Here is a 14,035-nt window from a genome sequence, read left to right as displayed (position 1 = left end):
CCAATGCCATCCTAGTATGGACTGTCAAATGTGGCTTTAACGCTGACTGTTCTGACAATCCATTTTATAACGTTCCTGGTCAGATTTGCCAATCTCTGCACCAGGGTTTTAAACGTTTCGCCATTTTCATTAGGTTTTATTTTTTATTTAGTTTCGACTCCAGATTTTCAATTTTTTGCCAGTTGTAATTAGTTTTTACCAATTCTTTGCTAGTTTAGTCTAGTTTTTATTTTCTGAAAATCCTTAGTTTCAATTTAGTTTTATTTGTGTTTTGCAAAAGTTAAGTGTAACAAACTCTCAGTTCCATCATATCAATCATGCTCTTCTGCTTATCCTTGGGTGTTGAGACTAATAGCTATTAATTCTTGCCGCACCGAGTGTTCCTAATTTTGGTTGAAGTCAATTGATAACCTTTTCCATGCGATTGTTTCACACCTTTATTTAGATGTCCCAGTCCTGTTATCTCGGGATACATCACGCTGCCTTATCTGGGGTTAGCTATTTTCTTGGGATGCGAGTTAAGTGGGTGAGCTCTTCAAAGAGGGGGAGTGTGCTCCCCCTGATGAGGTCTTCTAGGTAAGCTAGGTTAACCTTCTTGTGTGAGCTTTTCAAGTGCACTTTTAAGGTTTGTGGGATTTTTTTTTTTTTTTATAAATGTCCCTCAAGACCCCCTGATGGCCCAGTAATTCATTTTTGCGCACTGTAGTACACATTTAGTTTTTTGCTTGTAGCTCTCATACTCTACTTGCCACTCCTCTAAGTCCTGATGTTTCTTAGAGAGGACAACAGTACCTTTAAAATTATGTCACATGTGTGGGGGTGTGGCCTTGCCAATTGTTTTTCCCACCTTTTCAAAATGGCTGGCGTGCCCACAAGCACATTTTATGGAAGAGAGAAAGGTAAGCTTGATATTTACATTTAAAATGTTTTGTTAAACTCAGATTCTTATTTTATTCAAAAAATAAACATCTAGTAAATAATTTCAGGGGTCTTTAAGAATTAGGCTCATTTACTTTCACAGGGAACATGACTAATTTATTAATGTGTGCTCTACACATTGGGACTTTATATTTATATTTATTTCACTTTTTCCTAATACCCAACTTTTGACCAAGGCGGAGAGAATTCTTAACACAATTATTAAGGGAGATTCAAACATAGATTTTTCAAAATATGAGAGGGTCAGGACCCACTAGAAGCCACACAAAGATTATCGAGATGCAGTGGCAGATGTAATAGAGAAAGACACAGGGCCACCTGAAATCTGTCGTCCTATCTGGTGCAAAACCAACATGTAGTAGAATCTGGAATTTTGATTTTGAGTTAAAAATAAAATATGGGTAAAATGCAGAAATCTTTTCCAGTAAAGTAAAAAATAAGAGTCGCAATTATAGTTGAATCCATAACACCTAATTGTTTCTACGAGATCACGTCGTTGCTGAGAGTTATCAGTGATCTCAATGTGTGAAAAGAACTCACAGTATCTGGGGTTTAAGCTCCTCTTAGCTGAGAAACCTGGGACAAACATGTGAACAAGACCTGAATAATACCAGTAATGAAGACTTCTCTCCAAAGATCAATAAAAGGAAGCCCCAATCTGATGAGAGTCTAGCAAAATATGGTTCACTCCACTTGCCTGAAATGGTTAGCAGTCCAAGGCATTTCAGTTGTAGAATGATTGGGTACAACAATGAAACAGATGTGAGATGAGGGAAGTGCCAAATGTTCCTTTGTGTCTCCAAATAAAATCAGTACTTCCTCAGATATCCTAAATAAATTGACTTTTGTGAAATAGAAAGTTCAGTGCCATCACTTATTCCTGAACCAATAGTTTACAGCTAGTGAAGTGTCAGTGACTTCTGGGTTGGTCCCTGATCTTCATCTTATGAGATTGTTATTTTAATAACACTTGATTTATTTAAAAGAAAAAAGAAAAAAAAGAAAAGAAAAAAAAAACGAAAATATTTTCTCCCTGTTTTTTCTTATTCTCTGGGTCTCAGGAGGACATTACGTCCCTCTCCACTACCAGACTCTTGTTATGTCTATAAAACAGTCATATTAAAATCATCCTCAATTCTATTCTGGCGCTGTCTCCCGACTTTTCCTGACCTGATTCTGCGCGTGGACGGAGCAGCAACACAGACGACTCGACTAACGTACTACCTTAATTTCACTACAGCAGGGCACGCACACATCAATGCAACCAAACACATTTCGCTATAAATCCAGTTAATTTTAGTTAGTTTTGTGAACATTCAGTACAGTTTTAGTTAGTATTCCTTTTTGTTTTGATTTTATTACCGTTAACGCAAATTTTTTCCACTTCTACTTTTCGTTATTTCATTTGTTGTCTTTAATAATAATAATCTCCTCTGCACCCTTGAATAAACACCATTAACATGATCAACCTTTTGCTGCTTGTTTTTTCACCATCTTATTGAATCAAATACTTCATGCTTATGTGGTTTACGACATTATATTTATCTAAATCTCCACTTTGTGTCTAAATGTTTGAAGAATTTTTGAGGGTCAAATTTTGAGAATTTGACCATAGTGAAAGTTATGGCGTTATCACCCCCTTTGGGGATTACCTTTTTCCAGTTTTGATGATATTCCTCCCCGTTCTTTATTCTTTGCAAGTACCCCTCTTCGGTGGCGAGAAACTGTTGGTGTGATCAAGCGGGTGCTGTAAAAACAAAAGCTCAGGACAGAACAGTCACCAGTCATGTACTTCATTCAAAATTAACAAATATCAAGCTTCATATTGATCCTCTGAGTGTAATGGTACATTTTAATTTGCACTTCTCAAAACTAAAAACAATATCTTCTTTATTTTACTCTTATTCTTGTGCAGCACCACCCCTCAGCACATGCCCCTGTTATTTTATCTTACTTTTAAAATGTTGACTACTTCAAGAAAGCGCCCAAAAGACGGGGACCAGTGTTTATCATTACATATCTCCATTTTGAGTGTGGCTGTCTATCATTCCCCTCTTATTCATAGACCTCGGTGGAGGTTTTTTTGTTTGTTTTTTCTTTATTTCTCTAAAATTAATTCACTCTCTACATTGACCCACTATGGTTAATAATAACATGCTCAGTCATGAGTGGGATCAAACCTTTTCTTCACTTTAGCATTTAATATTCCCAACAATATAATGTGATACCTTACTTAAAACACAGCTACTAAAACACAATTTCCTTAATGCAAACATCAGTAGCTCAAAATTAGCAACCAAAGGGTTCAGTCTGCAGTTCACACTGCTGTGAAGCTACAGCTCTTTAGTCTCTGTCATTCTTCTGTTCTTGCAGACAAAACAAAGCAAAACAAAACATCCACCCTTCTTTTACAGGCTGGGTGAATTGTCTGTGGACATTTAATAATCCTAAAGTCGGCACCGTTTTTGTCTCAGTACCAAGTCAGTTAAAACTTTTAGTCGTCAGTCCGTCACAGTCCAGTCACATGCATACATTCACACACATTCATACCAGATATTGCTGATAATGGAGTCTCACGCGCAGCCTATTCGAGGCTCCATCACCAGCAAGATGACGTCATCATTTTAAAGGAAACAGCTCCTTGTTTGTTTTTCCTTCTTTGGACTGGATTGACTCGCTGCAATCCTTTTAGGCTTCAGGATCAGTGTCCCATATAAGTGAATTTTCTCCCAAGCTCATTATAATCATGGAGAAAAATACTTCGCGACTGTTTTCAGTAAGAATATTTTATAACACTTTAAAATTCACTCTCTCAGGCCTGGATTAAGGAGCCGATTTGTTAAATCAGGAGCTCACAAAATACCAAAATATCACCACCGGTGGATCACACCTCTCAGATGTTCTTATCTCAGTGCACTGTAACGAAAGCAAACACAGACGTAACCAATTAAACACTCATATAATAACAGATACTGGGGCCCATTACAAACATGCCCAAGCATAAAACCATCCTTTTCTCTCTCAGAGAAAGAAAACAATCCAAACCTCACTGATAGAATCAACCTAGTATCAAACAAAACCCAAAGATCAACCAAAACTCCTTTTTGCACCAACAAAACATGTTGGATTTACTTGACTCAATAGTGGACACTAGTTACACACCAACTCTTTACCTTGGCAAAAACGTAAACAACTAAGTTGAATCAACACAACCTTTTCATAATCTCTTCGAAATAAAACTCACACCATTCATTCATCATTTTCGCTCTGTACCACTGCTCCTTGTTAGACTGTGTGAAGCACAGTAAACAATTCAGTGGAGGCTTTGAGCCATAAACAGACATCACGCACAGACATTGTTTTCATTATCAAAGTGCTTCAGACCATGTCCTCTAAATCTACACAAATGCCCTCTGCGTGGCATGAAATACATTTAAGCAATAAATAATCAATCAGTTCTTGCTGTTGTAACCAACTCCGTATTTGGATGTTTGTGTGCAGCATTTGTTAGTAAAGCATTCTTCATTGCATCAGCGTGTGTGTGTGTGGATCACTTCTCAGTTCATTGAATCAACATTTTAATTTGTGTGTGTGTGTGTGTCATTTCTCCCTCAATCAACGAGTGCATATGTTCATATGTATGTTTCTTTTCACTCTGAGTCGGTGCATGTAGATGTGTGTGTTTGTGTGGGTGTTTGTGTTCATCACTTTCCTGTTGTAGTGTTCTGGGTAAACCACGGCCTGAAGCGTGCCCTGGGTCCTGCCCTCCTCCTTTTCAGTCTGTTTGCATCCATTGGTGCTGCTGCTCAGAGTTCTGTCCATACTGGTTCTGGCCCCAATTGAGGCAGTCCTTTTCTCCAGTGTCCAGCATCTTCTCCTTATTTCGCTCCTCCTTAACTTGACCCTTTTGCTTCGGTCTTCCTTCAGGGTTTTGATACGCAGCTCAATTGTCTGGATGTCCGTTTGTTGCTTGCAGAAGTGCGACTGCTGTCCGTTTGTTTGCAGGTGGAACGGCTGACATCCAGAAGGTGTATAGGAGAGTCTGCAGCTTCCACCTCCCCAGTGGAAGACCTCAATCTTTGTTCTGTTAGTTTAACACAGGCCTCAAGGCTCTCTGGGATCCCTGCTTGCACTTTCAAGCCCACGGCTCAGGTCGTAGTCGTGGTCCCATTCCAGGGGAATGGAGTCCATGGTTGTTTGGGTGTCTCGGCCCGAGCGTTCAGTCCGGAGCTGGGCAGCCCAGGACGCTGAGCGATCGGAGGACGGCAGAGGCGACAGGAAGCCATCCCCCTAACGTTTGCTCCATAGCAGACCGGACAAATCACACTGCTCATCTAGCTCCAGGATGCTCCGGCCTGATTTCAAGTCCGGTGTCTTGGACTCCAAGCCTGATGGGTTCGATTTTCAGCTAGCTCCTCCTGGGCCATGCTCAGTTTCTGCTCTGATGCCTCGAGGTCTTATTGAGGGCAGAAACCTCAGAGTCTTTTCCGTAGAAATCAGATTAAAGTCCATTGATGTTTTCCTTGCTTTGCTCCACGGCCTTTTGCGGCTCTGCTGTTCGGCTCTTCTCAGAGGTCAGCTCCTGGCCGAGCCCCGACACCTGTGCCTTCAGCTTATTTTCTCCTGGTGTTTTGTCCATTCTGAGGTGCCTCCTGACCTCAGTTACTCCTCCTGTCTCTGGCACGCCCTTTTTGCTGCCCGATGGTCATTGTTGGTCCGTCACTGTCCTGCACAGTTTTAATGCAGAGTGGTTAAGGTCAGCATGGTTTTGCTCGGCCTCACTTTTCATCTGGGCTTAATGGGCGTCTCGTCACAGCTCTGTCAGCTGAAGCTGTCTTTTTCCATATGGCAAGAGTGTGAAGAGTGTGTGAGAGGGGTGTGTCCGATCAGGCACAATGCTGGTGGCTTTGCGAGTGCCTCGTTTTCCAAATCCAGATGTTTATTTGTCACGTACACAGCAACAGAGAGAACAGTCTGTTGTTGGGATGGCTGAGGTCTTTCACGATCTTCCTGGTCTTGGTCCAGCACCGCCTGCTGTAGATTGAGTGCAGGTCAGGGTGCTCGGAGCGGATGGTGCGCTCAGCTGATTGCACAACCCTCTGTAGAGCTTGTCTGTCCGGCATGGTGCTGTTCCCGAACCAGACAGTGATATAGCTGCTCAGGATGCTCTCAATAATTCCTTTATATAAGGTGGTCAGAATCGGTGGTGGGAGCCGGGCCTTTCTCAGTCTTCTCAGAAAGAAAAGACGCTGACAGAAATCTCCCCGTGTAGTGAAACGGGCCTTGGATTTAACTCTCTCCGTCTCTGCTGCCTGAGATCGTTTTCCTGCAGCACTGTTGACAGTTTCAAGTTGTTGTGGGTCCAGCTGCTTTAGCATTTGGTCAGAGTCACATCGAAGATGGTAAAGGAGAGAGCAACGATGGTAGAGGGGAGAGCAGGAGTCCAGGGTCAGCCTCGGCTTTTCCGGGCCGACAAAGCAGCCTGTAATCAAGCATAAAGAGAAAAAACAAAACAAAACAAAAACAAAAACAAACGAACAGGAAAATCATGTTGTATTGGCTGTGTTACTCAGAGAGGGGAAAAACAACGGGACCAGGCCCTGTGTCAGCCTTCTCTCCCCCTTTTTTTGTTTTTTCTCACCATATAATCCTCTCATAACCCACCAAGCTGTACATGGGCTAATTTAACGTTTTTTCTCAAACGAGGCATTTCTCTAGCACGTGCCTCTCTCTCACATTTCTCTGCTTGTGTGTGTTTTTATTTCACCTTTTTGTTGTGATGCTCCAGGCGCCTTCCCAACCTCCACAAGTCTGTTGGCCGCAATTTTATGTGTTAAAACTTCTCTTAATTTCTCCTTTAATTCTCTGCTAGCTGCTGTCTTTTCCACAGCTGCTGATTCTTGCTGAGTTTGGTTTCCATTACTATAATTTTGCTTCGGCCGCCGTGCTTGTGGGGGCAGTTGGTCCAGCCCCATAGCCACCTGTATCAACACACTGAGAGATTTATTTAATATCATTTTCATCACTGTTAAATAGACTAGCAGGCAAGACGCCCACCTTTGCACTGCAGACTACATGCCAGTCTCCCAACACACTCCTCTCTGAGTTTCAGCTTTAAAACCCAACATCATTCACACCCTAGTCATTCAAAACCTTATTTGTAGTATCATAATCAGCAAAATCAGCGTTTTAATTACAGGCATGTATCATTGTTTGCAAATCAAAATTATAAAACTCAAAAACACGCTAAACAGCAACAAAAGTCCTCTGTGCGTGTCACCGCTCATTTGCATGTTCACACACCGTCTAAAAATAGCTCGCAGCGCTGCAGCTGCACGTCACACAGAGTCTCACACAAAGCTCAGGCAAAACTCTATTATTTTATATTACAAAGACGTCTTATATTTACAATCACTGACAGGCCTGACAGATTCAGCACCTAACAAATTTCGACAAATTTAAAATAACGGGTCTCACCGAAGAAAGTCCAACTTTTTTGTAGTCAATCAAACAGTATCTGTTACTTCTGGGAACAGTTTCTGACCTAACTTCTAAAGAGCGCCTATACAATTTCGACAAATTTAAAATAACGGGTCTCACCGAAGAAAGTCTCACTTTTTTGTAATCAATCAAACAGTATCTGTTACTTCTGGGAACAGTTTCTGACCTAACTTCTAAATCCCTAACTCAATTTAACTTTGTCCAAACAAGCACATGACACCGTTTTAAACGATGAGGAGACTCGGTAACTCCTAGCTTATTTCAGGATGCCCTGTACCCCACAGATAAGCCAAACTGAACTAACCCTGTTCGCCGACAGGTCAAGACCGCGCGTCCACGGCCAGGAGGGGGCGTAACCCCCGGGCTATGTGCTTCTTAGCAGACTTCTGGGCTGCCGTCCTATAATAATTTTCACCTAACCGATTTTGAGAAATTTTACCATAACGGGTCTCACCGAAGAAAGATAACTTTTTTACGACCAATTAAACAGTCTCTGTTACTTCTGGGAACAGTTTCTGACCTAATTTGTAAAACTATTAACCAGTCTCTGTTACTTCTGGGAACAGTTTCTGTCCTAATTTCCCTACCAAACTACCTGAGCCTTCAGCTCAATATCCAGGGACTCAAACCCAACATTATTACGTTCATATTTACTTCAACTTCATTAAATACTCTTAAGCAACTTTAACTGCATAACACACGGTGATTCTCATCAAAATCAAAACAGACACTCTACCAGTAATTTCAGTGAGTGGACTTTAATTTAGTCATATCCAATTTGGCACACTTTGGAAATAATTCAACAGGTAGTGCCTTACCTTTAGATAAGCCGGCTTATGTCCACTCACATCAGACCACTGGCTTGTGCCTGTCCGTTCGACAACCTCGGACCGTCCAAACCTTTAAATTCCACCCCAATACCACAGGACGAGCCCCCAAGCTGTTAAGGTTCAAAATATTGGGGATGGAGACAAGAGAAAAAACCACAATAACAACACTGGTCCGGCCGGGTTGAGTCAAACGATGATTTTAATGAACACACGCGTGGGAGATGGACACTGATGCAGACAGCCTCAAAATCTCAAAATGGTGGAGCATTGCTCAAACTTTTATAGCCTCTGGTGCCTCCACCTTATCATACAAAGCCTAAACATTCACATGCTTTCTCTCACACAGCGCCTAAGCTACGACCTTGGCTCCCTGTTTATCTGCTCCTGCTGAAATGGGGCAGAAAACTCCAGCACACTCTGTTCTCTTCTACTCAGACAAATTAGACAATAACCTTCTGCGAACAGTATTTCTTATAACTCAGCAATATAATGCATCATAAAACAATATCATTCATTCACAACAAGTCAGCAGTTTAATGTAATGCAAATCAGTTTAACTAATGCAATAGTTATCAGCTTCTTCTGATTCAGGAGAATAATGCAAACTAAAACTACATAATAATTCACAATCTTTAATTAGGGGTATAACATGGCATAAAATAATATTATAATCTAACACTACGTAGCAAAGACTTAATTTAAAATCGGTACTTTCTATATTGTCTGCTGTGTGTAGACATAAGTTCTATAACTTATGATCAAACAAACAAACAGAATAAATCATCTGACATTGTTCAGGTACACAGGCTGGACTGCAAATAATTGAAAAAGCAGCCAATGTCCAAAGAAAATCTTTAAAAGACTTTTCTACAGCCTGAGGAGCTATTGCCCCAAACCACCCTTGATTTCTTCAACAAAATATGAAGAAATCAAGGGTGGCTCAAGAGTTTTTCACAGTATTACATATGTATATGTATCAGTAAATTATCTCTTTTCCCTGCCCTTGAGCACCACAACATGTGAACACAAAGGTTTCTCTGTACTGAAGAAATCACAAGTAGATATGCATGACAATTTCTTTAGTGCTTCTTAACATTTTGTCTTTTAAATTTGAATCCCCCCAAAATGAACTCCCTTAAATTAAAGCATTTCATCATCAACTGACATGTTTTCATACAATACCCAACATTAACATAAACACAACTAGTGGTTAAATTGCTGCACACAATAAAGACTTTGACTGACTGCAGACAGCAGAACAGTAGTCTCAGAGGGCTTACCAAAACAAACCCTATTTGTTTGCATGTCATGGAAAAAACGCCTCTCAGCGTGTGATGCCCCATTGCGTGTAAGGGCAAGTGTGCCAGAGCTGCTTAAATGAATAAAGTGGATGTTTTGTGCCACAGGGTTTAAATATAATCAGCCAAGACACACCTTTGGAAATCTGACACTAAAAGCAGCAGAAAGATTTCAACATTTGCATTATAGCATGTTAACACTAGACGGGACAAGGTGAGTGGGTTGTTGTTTAACAGCGTAGTCATCAAAGAAAGATATTTTCCAGAAAGGTAGATGACTTAGATACATCTTACGCAATCTCAAAATTTCTCTGAATTTGTCGTTGTCCTTTGACATCAGCAGGGAGCTGTTGCAATCAAACCAGAGCTGAAGCTCTTCCACTTCAGGAGCTTGCAGTATGGAATATTCAGCATTAGGGGGCAACATTGCATTGTCCAATTGTCCTCTTTTTTGTTTGGAAAAAAAAAAGTTCACAACAGGTGCACACTGTGTCAACGCCAAGATGTCTGGTCACAAATCTGTGATGACATGTCAGATAATGTTAGGTAATGGGAGCATTCAGCTTCTGTTTGGTTCATCTGAACCAATCTTTGTGGTGTTCATGGTGTTAGACCTGGAAGAATATTAATCTTGCTCGTATCTATCTCGTCTTTCTTTTTCTTCTTTTTGGGCACAACAGAAAAAGAAAGAAAACCTCCCCAAATCTAAAAATCCACATTGACAGCACACTGTTTTCCAGTGAAGCGTTATACAGACACGTTCTTGCTTTTTGTTTCCTGGTGTTTTTTCTCACCGCAGGCCTCTGTTTGCCCTGTGGCTTCACCATTTCTTAGCTACGGCTGAGTTTAGCGTAAACGTGTTTACCAGAGAAAACCCAGCATCACAAAACTCTGTATTTGCACGTAAACACGTAACTGTGTCTCAACAGAAATTTGTTGTGATTTGTGACTTCAGTGGAATCAGTACGTAATCATGAATCATCTGCAGTATGCACCTATACCTTAAAAACTTGGATTTCTTTTTAGAAGAAATCTTAAGTGATAACAAGGAATTCTAACCCTCATCTTAGCCCAGCTATTGTTAGTGACTAAAATTCTTATTAAATTCCTGTTTGTGTATCATACTAGGGGCAGGGATAGCTCAGTAGGTAGAGTGGTCACCCCATGATCGGAAGGTCGGTTTCGAATCCACCGAATGGCTACTCTGAGGTACCCCTGAGCAAGGTACCATCCCTACACACTGCTCCCCGGTGCGCCTGCTTAGTGGCTGCCTGAGTGAATGGGTCAAATGCAGAGAGAGCAATTCCACCACGGGGATCAATAAAGTATACATTACTATGCTAGACTGTTTCCTTTATCTATAAAGGACATTTTAAAATGTTTCAATGTAATTAATCACAGGTTTCCATATTTTTGTAATGACAAAAAGTGTTTTGTATATATATGTATTTAGATTTGGTGTCAGCAAAACTATAGACAATAATAGACAAAATGTGATGAAACTCACAGCAGGCTTGAGTGAATTATATATTACAGTGAAGTAGTGTCATTTTGACATTAAAAATATAGATGAACTAGTGACTCCATGATATTTTTTGTCATTATAATTGTGCAGGGTTTCATCCTAACTTGCCCATCTCGTGATCCTGATCAGAACAAAATATAGACAAATATGTTCCGTGTAAATCTACAACAGTCTAAACACTGAAATATCTGAAAATATAACCGTCAAAATCAGTGCCTAATTATGGAAAAAATACCAGTAAATTACAAAGAAATCCAAGCCTACAGTGTTCACAATAAAAATAAAAACAATTCAGATATTTCCGGGTCATAAATGAAGCCACACAACTTTCCGCTGTCTTTGCCACACCTTTACAGTTCCTGCTAAATTAAAAAAAAACAAAGCCCTGTGGAGAGTTTTCCGAGAAGTAAATTTATGGTAGGAAACATTCTTAGATTTAAAAATATCTCAACACATGTGTATGACAGGGGTCACCTTAAAGTGATCAGACTTGGCCACTTGCAGGTTAAAAGGCATTTTGATTTCTTTACATATTTGATATATCACAAACTAAAAAAATAATGAAACAAAGTATCAGCTAAGTAAATATAGTTGTTTCATAACAGGGAATAATCTTAAACTGGTATGCACACCTGAGATTTTCTGTTTACAGTTTTACTGGGAATACTGTTAAAAATGCTGCCATGCAGAATAAGTTTCATATGCAATGAAATGCAGAAAAACTTTCAAATGTGCATACAGTGCAAGAAGCTACAAAAATGTTTGCTAATGAAAGCACAGGCTCCAAATCCCCTGAACAGCTGTGTCTCCCGTTTTTCAGCATCTCTGCGCATCGCAGTGGACGCGTACATCGTACGTGCAACCACGCAGATATACACTCTTCCTCAGCTCCCTCAGAGGACCTCAGCAAGCTCCAACTGGTTGAAACTTTTTTTCCCCTCAAAAAACAGAAAAATTTAACCAAATATGGCAACATTACAACTGGCACAGTAGATTTGACACATTTGCGTGTCCCTGCACAGAATTCCACATGCACGTAATCAAATTCAATTCCACTTTCCAGCTGCCATTCAAAAACAGAACCAAAACCACACGCAGACACACAAATCTGTGATCCATCTGCACTCTGGATGGATGCCAGAATGGGATGGCATGCTCAGACAGGACCAGTGCCCCACGGGTTCTCCAAGTAGTTACGTCTGTGTGTCATTTTTAGACCGGAAAAAACATTACCTCTTTAAAAAGTCATTAAATGTTCTATACCACCTGCTCGGCTTGTTTTTCTTCAGAAAATCTCACCTGTTTCTTCATATCCGGTGTACAGTATGAGTCATGTTTTACAAAGAAATAAAAACACGTACATAAGTTATAAAACCACCAAAGGAACGACTTAAATTAAATGTTGTGCCTAAGACATCTAATGCCTCTGTTGTTGGGTCCACTGCTGTCAAGCACAGCTGGGGAGTCTCAGATATGTTCTGGCAGTAAAACAAGAGGATACCTGACAAATGATTTATATCAAAGGTGAAATGTGTATGTTCATCCATGCTGACAGGGTTTTGGTCCATGGGCTCTCCTCTGACAGCTTAATGACTAGCTGTCACATATCACTTCACTCCCGGCTCAAATTTTGAAGGGCGACAGAAGCAAGAGGGAGAGGAGGAGGAGGAGGAGGAAGAAGGAGGAAGAAAAACAATCTGGGAGACAGAACACGCCGAACTACACTCAAACCCTTAAGACACACCGGAGGTTCTCCCTGTTAATCTTCAAGGTACAGAGCAAATGTCTTTCAGCAGCTGCTGGAAACAGTGAAAGAGCTTAGGAGTCACATTTGGCATGTTAGTCTGTGTGTGCATGTGTGTGTGTGTGTGTGTGTGTGTGTGTGTGTGTGTGTGTGTGTGTGTGTGTGTGTGTGTGTGTGTGTGTGCGTGTGTGTGTGTGTGTGTGTGTGTGTGTGTGTGTGTGAGATAAAGAGAGAGAAGGAGGAAGGTGGTCTCTGTGTGCAACCTACAATGTGGGCATTTTAGGTTCTTCAGCTGTGCAGCCTCCAGGCTCTGAGGAGAAAACGCTGATTATAAAGTCAAGGTGGAGACGCTGGTAAAATTAGGAACAGAAAACCACTTGCTGCACATGGCTCATCATAAATACCTATACCAACAACTGTACAGAAAGGGAAAAGCAGGCATATACACGCACACCAATAAAAACACTGTAACTGACAGTTTCAGTATAATTGGTAACCGGGTGAATTTTATAGTTGTCTTCTGCCAGTCAATGAGATCTGTTGCATGAAAATGCAACAGCATCTTTTTTTCTTTGTAGTCTTATCCTTTCTGCTCTGCTTATATAACCTATATAAATCTTTGACTGTCAGATTCATGGAACTGACTTTCACTGCAGATGATCTGAGCACGGGGCCACGGAGACAATTTCGAGGCGTGTAATGCAAAGCAGGAGGGAAACTGCAAAAGAATGCAAAGATGTGAGTAAGAAAAACAATGAGGCAAAAGACAGAGGAAAACACACAATGAAGATGAGGACAGAAAAAAAAGATGCCAGCATTGAGAAGAAAAGGAAGAACAGCAGCTGACCATGAGAATAATTGGATAAACAAGTAAAGGGAGGAGGATAACAGAGATGGTTGGGAAGGGTGAGGGGCTCACAGGAAAACTGAGAGAAGCACATTCCTTTTCCCCTCTTCTTCCCTTCAAAACAGCAGCTGGGACAGGTGTGCTTTTACTGATGGCAGAAAGTGCACAAGCTGCTGACTACCTCCCAGTGTGCTGTGTGTATGCCTTGTGTGTGTGTGTGTTTATATGCTGAGTGTGCACACTGTTTGGTTGCTGACTGCATGTTAGCAAAGACTTTGTTGTGTGTAATTACGGGGGAAACAAAACCCACGGATCAAAATTTGCCCGTAACGACAAAAATAGACATCTGAA

This window comes from Aulonocara stuartgranti, assembly GCF_965226115.1.
Source record: "Aulonocara stuartgranti genome assembly, chromosome: 11".
Lineage (NCBI taxonomy): Eukaryota > Metazoa > Chordata > Actinopteri > Cichliformes > Cichlidae > Aulonocara > Aulonocara stuartgranti.
This window is presented reverse-complemented; position numbering follows the sequence as displayed.